The following is a 14,167-nucleotide window of genomic DNA, read 5'->3' as shown; positions in this document are numbered from 1 at the left end:
TGTCCATTTGGTTTTTGCTTGTTTTGTATGTTTGTAAGCAAGATTACACAAAAACAACTGAATGGTTTTTGTACAATATTTGCTGGAAGGATGTGTTATGGGTCAGGGAAGAAGCCATTAAATTGGACATTTTGGTGCAGAGACCAAACACTTTCTTTAACATTGCCAGATAGGGTGTTTTCAACATGTTCACTCTTTTAAGGCATTTACACAGTTACAGCTGCTTTATACAAATGTGTTAAGGAAGTAACCACTTACATGGGAGAAATAAACAATAAATGGTGAAAATAAATATTACTGCTTTCTCAGATTAAGTGATGCTAATAGTTTTTGCCTTTATTCATTATTTACAGAATGCATCGTGTTTCCACCATCAGCTGGTTTCAACATTAACCAAAACACAAACATCCCAATCATCCAATAAATACATGTATGTTAGATGAAATAACAGAAAACTTGTCCATACACATGAGCAGAAATCGACAGTGTTTTTTTTTATTTGCAGCTACCAACTGCAAAACATACAGAAAAGTAAACAACAGGTATCACAACATATGAGAAGATGCCTGAGATATAAACGTGGATGCCGCAGTCACAGTAGATTAGACCACCATGTCAGTCCAGCGCCATCACAGTAGGATTTCTTCGAAAGGTGACGCAACAACTAAGCAATGACCGCACATCACAAACATGTCTTCAATCAAAAGTTTGCATATCTAGCTGTAACTGGATGGATTATTCATTTTTAAGAGAAGTAGTTTGATCATGTTGGAGGAAACCGCACATTGCCTTCCTCTGTGTTGTTAGCACAGCGGTGTCAGTGCATTTCTGTCCTTTCTGACTCACAACGGATGGAATTATATTCACACTTTGTTATTCATGAATTTTCTTTTTTGCAACTTAAATTATTCTTACTACTACACTGGGAATAAGATCTAAGCAGATACACACACGCACACAGATACAAAATGATACACATTGTTTTTTTTTTTGAATATGCTTATGGTTCAGTGCATTTGAGAAGAATGGCTCTGCAGAAAATATGATGCTGCCAGATGCTATTATAGATTCTCCGATTTGTATGCTCTGTTATTTGAAGAGGCTGTGTCAATAAAGAGAAGAGCTGATCCTGGGCTGCAGTAAATTAGGAGTGGGTTCCAAAGAGGTTTTATCTGGCTCCGTTTCAGTGCAGCACCTGTCACGTTTGGAGTGACTCTGTGCCAATCACCTCATCAGAGAGATGATTACCACGTCCAAATTTGAACAGCCGATTATGCAGGTTTCACTGTTTACCCTCTCTTAAACAGGGAGGGCTTTGCTGTTCTGTAATCAAAGGGATGGCCATGGGATGTATGCAAAAACACCAGACTTCTCAAACTAATCACCCTGAGGAGGTAAATTGCTGTAAGTAATGGACCCATTATTTGTAAAAGTTATTCTAAAGGTAAATCCACCGACGCTGCGCCAGTTTACAAAATAAATGGTGTGTGAGAGATTTACTTTTGCATGATACTACATCATGCATTTCCTCAAAGTAAGACAATAGGTCCTATTTATAAAAAAGAAAAGAAAATACAAATTACAAATTCCTTGTGGTGTGCTATAATTGCCGTGTTCTCAAAAGTCACTTGATGAATGTGGTGCTAGAAAGAATAGCTCAGAATTAATCAAGGCCAAACGTATGAAATATATTTCATCACCTCACTCGGCTGCCTGTGAACAATACACCACTTTATATTATTGAACCTTACCTCGGATCATTTGTCACTGTCCACGGGGAGACAAAGTTATCTGCAACAGAGGATTAATCTATTGGTTGTCGGGCTTCTCTGTTTCACTGAGACGCCAGAGCCCTGAATACCTTGAGAAACATCTTTCACTTGCTCCTGTCGAAATCTTTTTTGCCCCTGAGATGATGCTGCGCTCGATAAGTCCCTGCCTGCGGAGCGCAGTCAGCTGATAACACATTAGAACATTGTTATTTTTCCCCAGTAACAAGTGGTTCAGCAAATTTTGGATTAATTTTCAGTGATTGTATCAATTACCATGCTGAAACTCATGATGTGTTAATTTGGAATAACATAATTAAACGTTCAATAAAAGCTCATAATGTGATAACCTGCAAATAATTCAGTTAACTCCCACCTTGAATATTGTATACATACACATCATGTGCAGTGTAGCTTAAATGTCATTAATGAACAATGTCATAAAAGAGCAATGCCCCTCACTGCAATAATATAGTAGCTACATTAGAATGCAATTAAATGTTTATTTAAAGTAGATTATAGATAACATGCCACTAAATATACTGTGTAGTTTAAATTCCTAAACTACATCTGTCTACTAATCATGGCCACAACATTCATAGCATCACTTCCTCTTTAAGAATTTGTCTACCGAGTAAAAGCACAATGTTTGTTTTTTGCTGCAATGCTTTTTATTGAGCTGAACTACCGAGCTGTTATTTTGTAAAAGTGTGTATAGTTTCAAATGAAATAACAGCAGTTGGGTAAATCATTTAAACTTATAAGCCACGCACATAAACAGTTTTAATGATAATTCAGTTTCATCTAATACAAAAAACATTGACTTTAAACTCCTCATTAAAGATTAACCAGGTAGGATGAACACAAAGTTTTCTAACTTCATTCTGCACCATAGACTGTTTGCTTTAACACAGGGCAATAGAAGAGCCCATTACAAACAGGCACTTCATTAGAATGGTAAATTATTAACAAAGCAACATTTATAAATCTCTGTTTTATGATTCATTTACTTCATAGTTAGTCATCACACTTGCACTGAGCTGGGTACTCACACTCAGACATTAACCTGGTTTACAAACTGTAAGTCTGAGCTCTGACAGAGTTCCTCCCTGGCAGGGGATGCAGCACTTCTCTGGTTTTTGTAGATGGCACTGGCCAAAGTCCCCCGCATCATGTTTCCGCTCGTCTCTTCTGTCCTCTTATCTCATGTTACTGCTTTCTCTTGGCACTCGGCCGTCCAAGTAACGGATCCCTCTTTGACTGAGAGTGCCAGCCCTCCAGTTTGTACCAGGATCAAATCGTACCAACGCTCTCATTGTGTTTTGTATTAGTTGGATCAAATACTGTTACCTAAAAAAAAACCCAAAACATAATGGTCTCGATCTTTGCGGGTCAGTGAGAGAGGTAAGGCAGAGGGAGCATGAAGGATAGGTGAGGCCCCGCTGTGTAGACGAGCTCATCTGATGAGCCATCTTAGCGTAATTTGGCCTCACGGTCCATCTCTCCCTGGTCCCCCTGCTCGACAGGGCCAGAGGGGTCAGCAGGCTCGATATCCCCCTCTTTAATTACTCACCTCATTAACACACAGCACCTCTCACTCTATCGCTGCTCGATGGACACTCACCCGGCAACTGCAACAAGCCTCTCATAACACGGCCTGATCGATTGGACTTGCTCTTGTTACAGCTGTTAACATTACTGGCACGATCAAAACACACGACTGGGATGGAGGCTCAGGATATGTCAAGATAGGAATGAGAGCATTTCTTACTAATGGGCTGATGCCATGATATCTGCTTCTAATTTCGGACAGGTTTAATATCTACACCAAGAAAGGATGTGACGTGACAGATTCCAGATTTATCCGTTCTGAAATAAAAACCCTAAAATGGATGGTGAAAATAATTCATGGTTTTACTGGACGTCTCCAGCTGGCTCCTGTGACACATTTGCAATGAAACAGTGAAACAAAGTGGAAAGCAGAGAGCACATTTTGCAGTAAGCCTTTGGAGAAGGGCTGAAGCCGCCCCCCTCGTAATCCTGATGTGGCAGATTAAAAAAAGTTTTGAATAATGCATAAATGCAAACCTCTTTCAGGGATCAGCAGCCTCTGTGCTGACCAGTGATAAATCACGCCTGCATTGTCAGTCCTGCAAAAGTTAAGAGGACAATAAGTAAGGTGGCACAGAGACAATGATGAATACTCATCCTTTCCACAGGAGATTGGGGGGGGGTTGAATCCACTTTTCTCTGTCTTGACATTCGTACTATTGATTCTCATTCTTTGGTCCCGCTTTGGCTGAGGTTTCTAATTGGATCCTATCTTCACCTGATTTGTACCTTATGGCTGGTTTGTGTTGCATATCAATGAAGGGTTTTTATCCTGTGGTGGAATATTTCTGCAATTTATATGAAAATAAATGTGAATTTAATTCACTTTAATCTGATCAGGATTATATATATATATTTTTTAAATTGTTCTGTTTATGTCTAATCTTTGTTGAGAAAGCAAACTCTGCGATACAAACACAACGCAACGGAACATGAACTTAAATGAATGAAGTGCAGCTGTTTAGACAGGAGATATCAAATGGGGGGGGGGGGGGGGGATTCGGCACAGAGGCATCTAATATAGTGACATATTACTTCCAGCCAGTTTGCTCCATTTTTGACTGCTCTCTCTGGAAGGAACCTTTTGTGTTTGAGCCTGGAGTTATTGCAGCCATTTGTTTGCTGGAGAGCGGCTTTATCGAAGAGCAGCTCCACAGTGTGTTTTCTGAATACGGCAGGCGGCTTCGATTCTCTCCTCCACTCCGTCGGAGGCTTGATATGATTAATATTGTCATGGACGTATTAATGAAAGTCTATTTTTAAACCCCAGAGAAAAGAAGAGCTTTTGCTCGTGCAAAAATAAATCGAGAGCTTCAGCTTTGTGGGATCAAATAAGACAAGGGGAGTTTGCGTGATTATTTTGTGACTTTTGCTCTAATTCCTCAACGCGTTGTTATTGTGTGTCTATTTTTAAAACCTGCAGGCGTGAGATATTATGTTCAGCCTGTGCTTGTTTTTTGCTGACTCTGTGTTGTTTTTGTTTTGCATATGTACTGATCCATCATATCTGTCAACAATGACCTTAAATGCCTGTACCTATGTTGTTGCAATATTTGTGGGCATCATTAAAAAAAAGAATTTATTACTTGGAACGTTAAATGTGTAATTGTGTTTTTGATTCATGCTTTCTGCTCCTCACTGCAGTGTCTTCTAAACCTTAATACAAAGACACTTATTAATTACCATCCTGCTGTTTCAGTTCTCTTCAGTTGTTGTTGTAAAATGGAAATTTGTGTGTGTGTGTGTGTGTGCGTGCGTGTGCACGTGTGTCTGGTTGTAATAGCTATATGATAACCAAGCCAGCACACAGTTTTTGCAATTTAAATATAGGAAATATAAAGTAAAAGTAATTTTCCACCATCAGCAGCTTTAAAATTCACAGTCAGGAAACTATAGACATCGTTTATTGACATCCAGAGGGTTTAATAGCATGGCGGTCATTTATTGTACAATGTGAACTCCTGCAAAGTTTTGTCTATAACAAACACACAGAGCATCGACCAGACAATTTACAACATGCAATATGTGTACTATTATTGTTTTTAACAACTCTCTGAGAACTACAACCGCTTGGTTTATGAGCAATATCTTCCTCGCTCTGTGCAGCATTGCACATTTACCTTATTGTTATTTCAATCTTTTTTTACCCATTGCAGGCTGTAGGAAAACAGAGAAAACACTTCCTTTTCTGGTGCTATTTTTATTTTAAGAGGATTATTTTCAAACAACCTTGAGAATGACATTTAACGGCATGGATTCTGTAATGAAATACATTTTAAAAGTCACTGGTATATATTTATATGAACAGTTTTATGCATTGTGTTGCACCTAAAACAGCTGAAATACATGTTATGTATTCTAATTACAGCTACTGAAAACAGAATTACTTATAGTCTTGTGTAGAATTATTTGAACGTTGAATATTAACATATATATTTTTAAAAGATATTGATTATGATGTGTATCTTATATTTCAATAATAGTTTTTATCTGCCTTTTTTTTGGTAAAAAGTGCCATACAAATACAATTTCAAAATCATTATTATTATGTCTGAAGGTGACGTAGCAGTGACACCAGTTTTACAGTGTAACAGAAGCCGGACATATAATTTAACTTGACACAACATAAGCAGGCCGTTTATCAGCTCCTTTAACCAGAGTCGTGAGTGGGGCCCATCAGTGTGATGTCTGTCACTCAACTTTACACATCATCACATTCATCACTGTCACCGCTTGACATGATGGCCACGGTATCCACGTCAGTCTGACAGGAAACATTTGTAGAAGCTAGTTGGCATCTTTTCATTTTTACACAGAGAGTTTGTAGTGGAGGGGGGGGGGGCAGCGAGAGATGAAACTGTGGAAACTGTTCTGTGATTGGCCAGTGAGCCCATTTGCAGAACACACATGCAGCACGCTCTCATACACACAGGTGCAGAGAGAGGGATCGCAAGGAAACTGACAGGGCCAGGAATAACTATGGATTTTTTGACGGCCCACCAGGATTTATCCCAGTGGTCCCGATGGCTGGTCCCATTATACACACAGCCGTGTCTATACGAGTCAGTGGAGGCCCTCCTCTGACTTGTGATGGCAGCATGCATGGTTTACTATGCAGCCTCTCATTCATGTGTGTTCTTATATGCCCTGTTTACTGGCAGTGCTTATTCAAAATAACCACTCCATTACCACAATGCATTTTCTTATCCTTCAGACAGGGACAAGTGGATTAAATTCATTATACACTGAGAGTGAGCAGGCTGCAGCACTTTAGGGTGTCTCCATGTCAAATGGGAAAACATTTTGGAGAAGGAGTGAAGTGTAAAAAAGTAACAGATTGTGCAGTGTATAAATCACAGGGCTTCGAAATATAAGTTGTCACTGTCTGCACCAAAATGAGAGACAAAAAACTAAATTAACAGAACCACGGGACGTTTACACGAGGGACTGTTTGTGTCCCATGTGAAAGTCATTGTTGTCATCGTCTTATAGCCATGAGCAAATATTTATCAACCATTACAACAGAAATCTTTTAACCACAAAGAGAAATAACAATTATTTCCTAACCTAGTTTTAGTTTTTATACCTAAAAAACTATCCCACAGTGTTGAACGTGCGTTTATTACTGTTACCATGACGACCAAGGTCCCCTATGTTTTCTGCTAGTACGTCACAAATCCTGTCTCTTCTAACAGTTTCCCTGGTGTTGGCGTTCATAAAACTACCCAGCAACGACTTGATTAAATCATTCAATCATCACATTATTTCTGGGAGCCTGAGCTGCTCCTTGAGTTGTGATCATTCCCTCCTCAAAACGCATCCCTGTCTGATATTGTGCTGAGACAGACAGATGAGTCTATGAGCAGTTCATAATCTCTAAGGTCACGCCTTCTCAATGAATATCACTCACCTATGGTGAGTAATATATCTGGGCGATGCGAGGGCGAAACAGCTATTTTAAAAATCACATTTGGTTAATGAGCCCTGCGTTTTGACAGCAGCAACAGGGAGCATATTGGAATAAATGAATATCCGCACACTTGAAGTGCTCCTATTCTGTGGGAAAGTTTCCTGGTTTAGGCCCGTGGCACCTCCTGTTATGGAGGTCTTAGAGGGGGCACAGAGAAGGAAGAGGGAGATAGTCATTAGGAGGAATCTTCCTCAGCAGCAGGGTGGGTCAGCGGTGTAGATTAGCTTTTTAATAAGAGCAGCAGTGGGAACCCACAGCAGGATGACCTGTCAGGTGACACCGGGTGTATGTAAATGATTAATTACAGTATCTAGAATGCAGGGGGATCATTCGCCTGGTTAAGTGAATGAAGTGCATTACAAAATGCAATTCCAGTATTGATACCGGCGCCCTATATCAGGGCTTTCTCCCAGTCATCCAACCAGTGTGATGATAATTAAAGGGGAATTAATGAGATTTCTCGAGGTAATATTTAACAACATTGTCCAGTGAAAATTGCAATTAAAGCACACTGCAGAGCTGTGAGCTCTTGTTTGGCTTGAAGACAGATTTGCATTGTTTTATCGCTTTTTAATGAAATCCTCGAATGTGACTTGGCAACATCCTCTAATCAGCTATGTTTTGCAAAAAAACCTCAATATACCATATTCGTAAAGCCTGTGAAATTAAACAGACCTTAACAGAGAGCAAGTCAAATATACATTACATACTCACAGAAATGACTCAGTGTCTCATTCATGTACAACAGCAAAGCAAATGTGACGTGACAGCAGAGTTTAAATATGTGGGCCATGAGCATGAGGAATATTACCCAGCTTTGGCTTTTAATATACCATTTAATTACATCCATTTGAAAATTAGTGCCGCGGTACGATTAACCCTTTCCCTTGTTGATCCAGATTTGCATAAAAAAATTTCTAAACAGTATATTTCACTGCAGAGGGAAGGGGGTCATCATTTGAATGATTCATAAATCATATGAAATGAGTAACCATCTGAAACAGGTGAGCGCAGGTTAGAAGAAGTGATCCACACTTCCTGTTTCTGACTGTGCAACTAAAAGTGCCACATGATTCTTTGGCGAGGATGTGAAAAGTAATTTGCGTGAAAGTGTAGACATGCACTTTGTGAAATTGCCCAAGCAGACCTTGTGCTCTGCACCTGACTTTTTAACCCTCTTTCCTCAAAGCCTTTTTAAAACAGAATCTCTGAGACTATTTGTAATATTTAATGTGCACCACGACTCGTGTTAACTCTGTGAAAGCTGTGCTTAAAATTTGATGCGTGTCACAGGTCTGACTCGCTGAGCCAAGGTAAGCCACTTTAATTGACAGCGAGGGGATGGATGGCTCCATATGTGATTTTAGGTTCACCCCTCGGAGATGATCTATGGGAGAGTGCTGTGCAGGCTGGGTTGGGCAGAATGTAGATGAATTTGTAATCGTGGTGCAGAGGTCTGGAAAACACATCTTATCAGCATCACGCCAGGTCGGCTCACCACGGTGCACCCCTGACAGAGTGTGTGGCCCGGTGGAGAAGTCCGTGGCTGGGTTGGAAATGCGGACTTCTCTTCCACAAGCTGTGATTTTAAAGTGTTTATTGTGGGACAGGTGTAGAGTCAGACTGGCAGGGAGGATAGTATCAGCTATGTTTTGCAAAAAACCTCAACATGACATATTCGTAAAGCCTGTGAAATTAAACAGACCTTCACAGAGAGCGAGTTAAAATATACATTACATACTCACAGAAATGACTCAGTGTCTCAATCATGTACAACAGCAAAGCAAATGTGACGTGACAGCAGAGTTTAAATATGTGGACCATGAGCATGATGAATATTACCCAGCTTTGGCTTTTAATATACCATTTAATTACATCCATTTGAAAATTAGTGCCGCGGTACGATTAACCCTTTCCCTTGTTGATCCAGATTTGCATACAAATTTGTCTTAGCAGTATATTTCACTGCAGAGGGAAGGGGGTCATCATTTGAATGATTCATAAATCATATGAATTGAGTAACCATCTGAAACAGGCGAGCGCAGGTTAGAAGAAGTGATCCATACTTCCTGTTTCTGACTCTGTGCAACTAAAAGTGCAACATGATTGTTTCAGGGACATAACCATGCAGTGAGGTCATTTTGATGAAATCTATAGCATGCGGTGAAATGTGAACCTGTGAAGACGTCACAGACAGTCGACACGAGGATGTCTTCTTTCACCTTTTATGTTAAAAGCTAAAAAAATAAATAAAAATATATTTTTGCCACTTGCAGCTGAAACACCTTTCTTACCAGAAGTAAACAAAGGCTTCTTTATGTTTTCACTTGAAAATCCACACTACTCTAAACCAGGTTTGGAAATGCTGCTGTCCCGGTTGGAGTCTGGAAAGAGAGATGTTGGAAAACAATGACATAGACACTTACATCCCGTTTTTCGGTCAGAATGTAGCCTTTGATAATTTGTGAGCATCCTATTATGACCCCCTTCCAGAAGAAAACAACAAACATTAGCCTCTGCAAGCAGTGTAGAATACAACAGGAATAATCAATTACAAGCGTGTCTGTACCTGCTGTCTTTGCTAACAGCTCTTGTTCAGTTAAATGGTTACTGCTACACAGGGGCGTAGCACAAGATTCTGGGCCCTATACACAAGCAGTCTCTGTGGGCCCCCTCCCTCTCTCGATTCATGATGTCCCTCATGCATATTTAAAAATGAATTTCTGCAAATAACAGAGTCAGCTGTACAAATTAATCTGTAGTGTTTGTAATGAACAATACATACCAAATTTAGTATAAGTAAATATGAAATCTCACCGCATTCTCCTTTATCAGACTTTTGCCTACTGTTACTTTACTATAGTTAAATGAGGTTTGTTTGGAGTATCGTGCTTAAAGAATATTATTTAACATTTATTCAGGTATTTCATAAAGTATCAAACAAACCTTAAAAATACTAACTTAGTTTTCTAACACATACATTGAGAAAATATTTACTGCAAAATAAAAGACAACTGACCAAAGACTTCACTAGACTCTTTAATTTGCAGAAACTTAAACGTCATGTTTGATTTACAGCTTTCATCCCATCAACCTAAAGTATTAATTTATGAATGAATGTAATCTCTCATCTCCAGCGTTTCTGTTGACTGAATCCATTCATTTGTTTTTTAAATGGTTTTATTGTGAAATATTTGCATGAGTGGAAAATGCATGGCTTCATATGGTATAGTACCGTAAAGTACTGGTATTTATTTGAGTGTAGAGGACTACTTTTACACAAGGAAATACAGTGATCACATCAGAAACCTCAGAAAGTCTGTAGTTATACATATTTATTTTGTTGCCTCATTGTTAAAGGTTGGTCAGTGAATTTGTGTTTTCCTGTAATCATAAGCAGTGTATCTGGATGGGACTTTTATTGTGACGGGTCACCAACGGAAGTGGTAGTTGATTTTGAGCGGGATTTGACTAAATATGTTGCATATGTCGCATATTTTGGCAAAATATGCGACGGATATGTCCAGGTTCAAGTCTGCATTCTTATTTTACTATGAGCTCTCAGTAACGGCGAATTAAACCCTCTGCGACAACATCAGACAACTGAGAATCTGCGACACACAAACGCGGCGTAGCCAGTGTGACCCGGTCATAATAAACTTCGTCATTACTAGTTTGGCTCACTCACCTTTCTGTGAAAAGAAATATGTTAAGGGTTGTCTGCCCTCCGTTTCCTTTCTTTCTCTTTTCTTTTCAGACTCCCCCCGACTTAACTTGCACTTTTCTGACCGACATTTTAAAAACCACTTCTCCAGCAGTCACTCACTCACTTCGATCGTTTGCATGGACTATATATAGATCGCGTGCAGCAAAGACTAAACCATTTGTTTGTAGGGGTCAGAGAGGTGTCCTCAGGAAACCTATTTGGATACAAATTTCTGTCAATCAATCGATTTATTCAGCCAGTTTCAGCCATTTCCATATACTTAAAAATGTAATAAATAATATTAATGTAAACATTTTAATAAAAAAAAATCATTCAGGCTTTTTAAGGGCCCCCCTCCCATTTGGGGCCCTGGGAAGTCAGTTCCACTTTTCCCCCCCCGCTACGACGCCCCTGCTGCCACACCAGCAAGCGCACGCCTAGTGTACATGAGCAGCCACATGACACGTGTTTTCAGGCGTGTTAGTATGGACAGGGATTAAAACTGAACCAAAACACTCGTGTTTTCAGTTTGGAAATTAATTTTCAAATGAAAATACAACAACAATACACAAGAAACAGATGAATATTGTTGTACCTCTACACTCGTTAGCCACTGTTGTCACTGCATTTTAAGCACGCAGCATTTGCAGGAGTGGATTTTGATTATATACCAAGGTGCTACTGAGACAATCTCAGTTTGAGATCATGTTTTTGTTTCTGCAGCCAATTATATCCCTCCATAATTCAGGGCCAGTGTAGCAAAACCTTGCACAAAGCTTGTGCACATGTAATTACCACCCAGAGACTGTGCTTAGTGGTTCATGGCATCTAAAACACCGCCTGCCCTGTGCTTTCTTAATTACTCTAATTATACTGCTGAGTCTTTTTGGTGCTTTACTTCCGATTACTCAAAAGCCAGTGGGAAACAAACTAACATGCACACACACACGCACGCACATGCTCATACACCTACACACACACATACACGCACACGCACGCACACACACACACACGCACATACTAATACACATACACATACGCACACGCACACACACACACACACACACACACACACACACACACACACACACGCACACACGCACACACACACACACACACACACAAGACTTCAGCAAAGCTTTGAAGACAAAACCCTGAAAAACTCTAATTGTAACCTTTGAGCCAATACAGATGCAGACTTAAACCATACACCTGCTGTATACTGATGCTTTGTGCTGATTTGCACAGTTGTGCTTTTGGTGCTTGACTGCAATAATATATAGTGCCTTCATGAAACATTAGTCAGGTGTTGATTGATGGGCTGATCGTATGCTCAAGCCAATAACAAGTTGCTTGGTTTAGGCAACGAAACCAGTCATTTTTTATTTGTCAAATCTCGGTTACTGCCACCACAGTTTGTCCGTCAGAGAAGGTGCTGAGCAAGGTGAGGTGCCTCATATGTCACAGCTGATTTACTCAGGGTTAGTCTGTTTTTATTTCCTCAAATAAAAGAGGAAAAACCTTCATACTTTTTAGTCCTTGTAAACTCAATAGTTTCCAACTACATGTGCAGCAGTGCTGCGTTGTTAGTCGTACGGGTCGTAACATCAGCATTCCCTTCATGATGCACATGAATAATGGATGAGACAATTAATATTCTAAGTCACCATGTGCTTTATTTCAATAACATACAACAAACCACGTTTCATTTATTCCATGATCGCCCCCCCACCTCCTCACTGTGCCGGATTTCATTTGCAGTCAGAGCCCCACTGCAGAGGCGGATGTACCGGTAATTCATGACAGTATTGACACCGATGTTGAATGCATTTCACCACCAGCCAATGCTTGTGTAAAACTTCCATTTATATAATGGATCATGTGGTGTGCATATATCTGTACAATACTCGCCTTGGGTGAAATAAAGTGAGGACACTACCAACTTCAGGGGCCCTGCCCTGTGGTTGACCCCCAGCTCTGGCTTCATTGGCAATCAATACGATACCACAAAACATAATTAACATATATAGATGCAGATTTTGTAACTTTTTATAATTTGGAGGAAAGTTAGATGACAGATGACCTGAAGGTCAGAATATCCCCCTTGCATTTTCACACAATAATAAACTTCAAGCTTGAGATAACAGGACATCTGGCAAAGTGGGAAATTATTTTGTGCATCACTGTAACAAGAGCGCACATTGCTCACTAGGGAAAGAAGACGTGCGGGTGCCAAATTTTCTGATTAATTTAGCGATTCCATCATGCCATGAAAGTGCTCTGTGCATAAGCAGATTTGACCACAAACAACAAAACCGGTGTCTGTGTTAATGAACGTGCACACCGTGGTCATATTTCACTTAAAGGCTGATTCCAACAGATGTTATGTTATGGGCTCGGGCTGGCTCTTTTATTTCCTCTGGCTTTGTTTCATGTTCAGCTCTCTGAGCTACACAAATCCCCTGATAAGTAGCAATGGAAGCGGCTTCATTCCTCAGCAGAGATTTATTTACTAAGTCATTTGGAAAATTAAGCAAAAGGGAAAAAAGCCATTTTTTGTTTGTTATGGAGCTGAAGACTTTCTATGGAGAGAGGATTTCTGTGCTGCAGATAATAGTTTCCTCCTTGGAGACAACACACAGCATTATGCCGAACCCAGCTCAGTAAATGAAAGGTTTCATACAGTGAGTGAAGTGTTATCCCTCTGTAATAGCAACAGAACCACTCTACCAGCCAATAATGAATGAAAAAGATAATAATAAAACCAACTACATTATTCAAATTATCCCTGAGCAGTCTGAGCTGTGTGTAATAATGCTCTCTATTTGACAGTCTATGAAACTGCAGGCCGTCATTCACCACACGCACAGAATCCAAAAGTACATGACAGAATTAGACATGCTTCTCATGTAACTGAGAGCGGACAAGGCCATGCTTTCTGAACGGCTCATCAAAATATGGCATTTTTCGCTTAAAAATCCGCATCCAGAATCTGAATCACTCCAGTCACCATCTATCGTGACTACACAAATTTCTCAAGGTGGCACCAGTGCAGACTATGATTCAAGCAGAGATGAGACATTGTATGGACAACTCTAATGATAGTGCTAT

The 14,167-nt window shown here is 39.9% G+C and overlaps 1 protein-coding gene and 1 long non-coding RNA gene across 2 annotated transcripts in view; one reads left to right on the top strand and one right to left on the bottom strand.

Moving 5' to 3' along the window:
* The window catches only part of LOC117757288 (carbohydrate sulfotransferase 8-like), a 173,382-nt gene that overhangs the window by 67,881 nt on the left and 91,334 nt on the right, over window positions 1-14,167 (top strand). The window lies entirely within an intron of this gene.
* Window positions 1-14,167, bottom strand: part of LOC117757294 — a 37,849-nt gene that overhangs the window by 22,826 nt on the left and 856 nt on the right. The gene's annotated exons all lie outside the window — the stretch shown is intronic.

Source organism: Hippoglossus hippoglossus, chromosome 3 (assembly GCF_009819705.1).
Source record: "Hippoglossus hippoglossus isolate fHipHip1 chromosome 3, fHipHip1.pri, whole genome shotgun sequence".
NCBI classification, from domain to species: Eukaryota; Metazoa; Chordata; class Actinopteri; order Pleuronectiformes; family Pleuronectidae; genus Hippoglossus; species Hippoglossus hippoglossus.
This window is presented reverse-complemented; position numbering and strand designations above follow the sequence as displayed.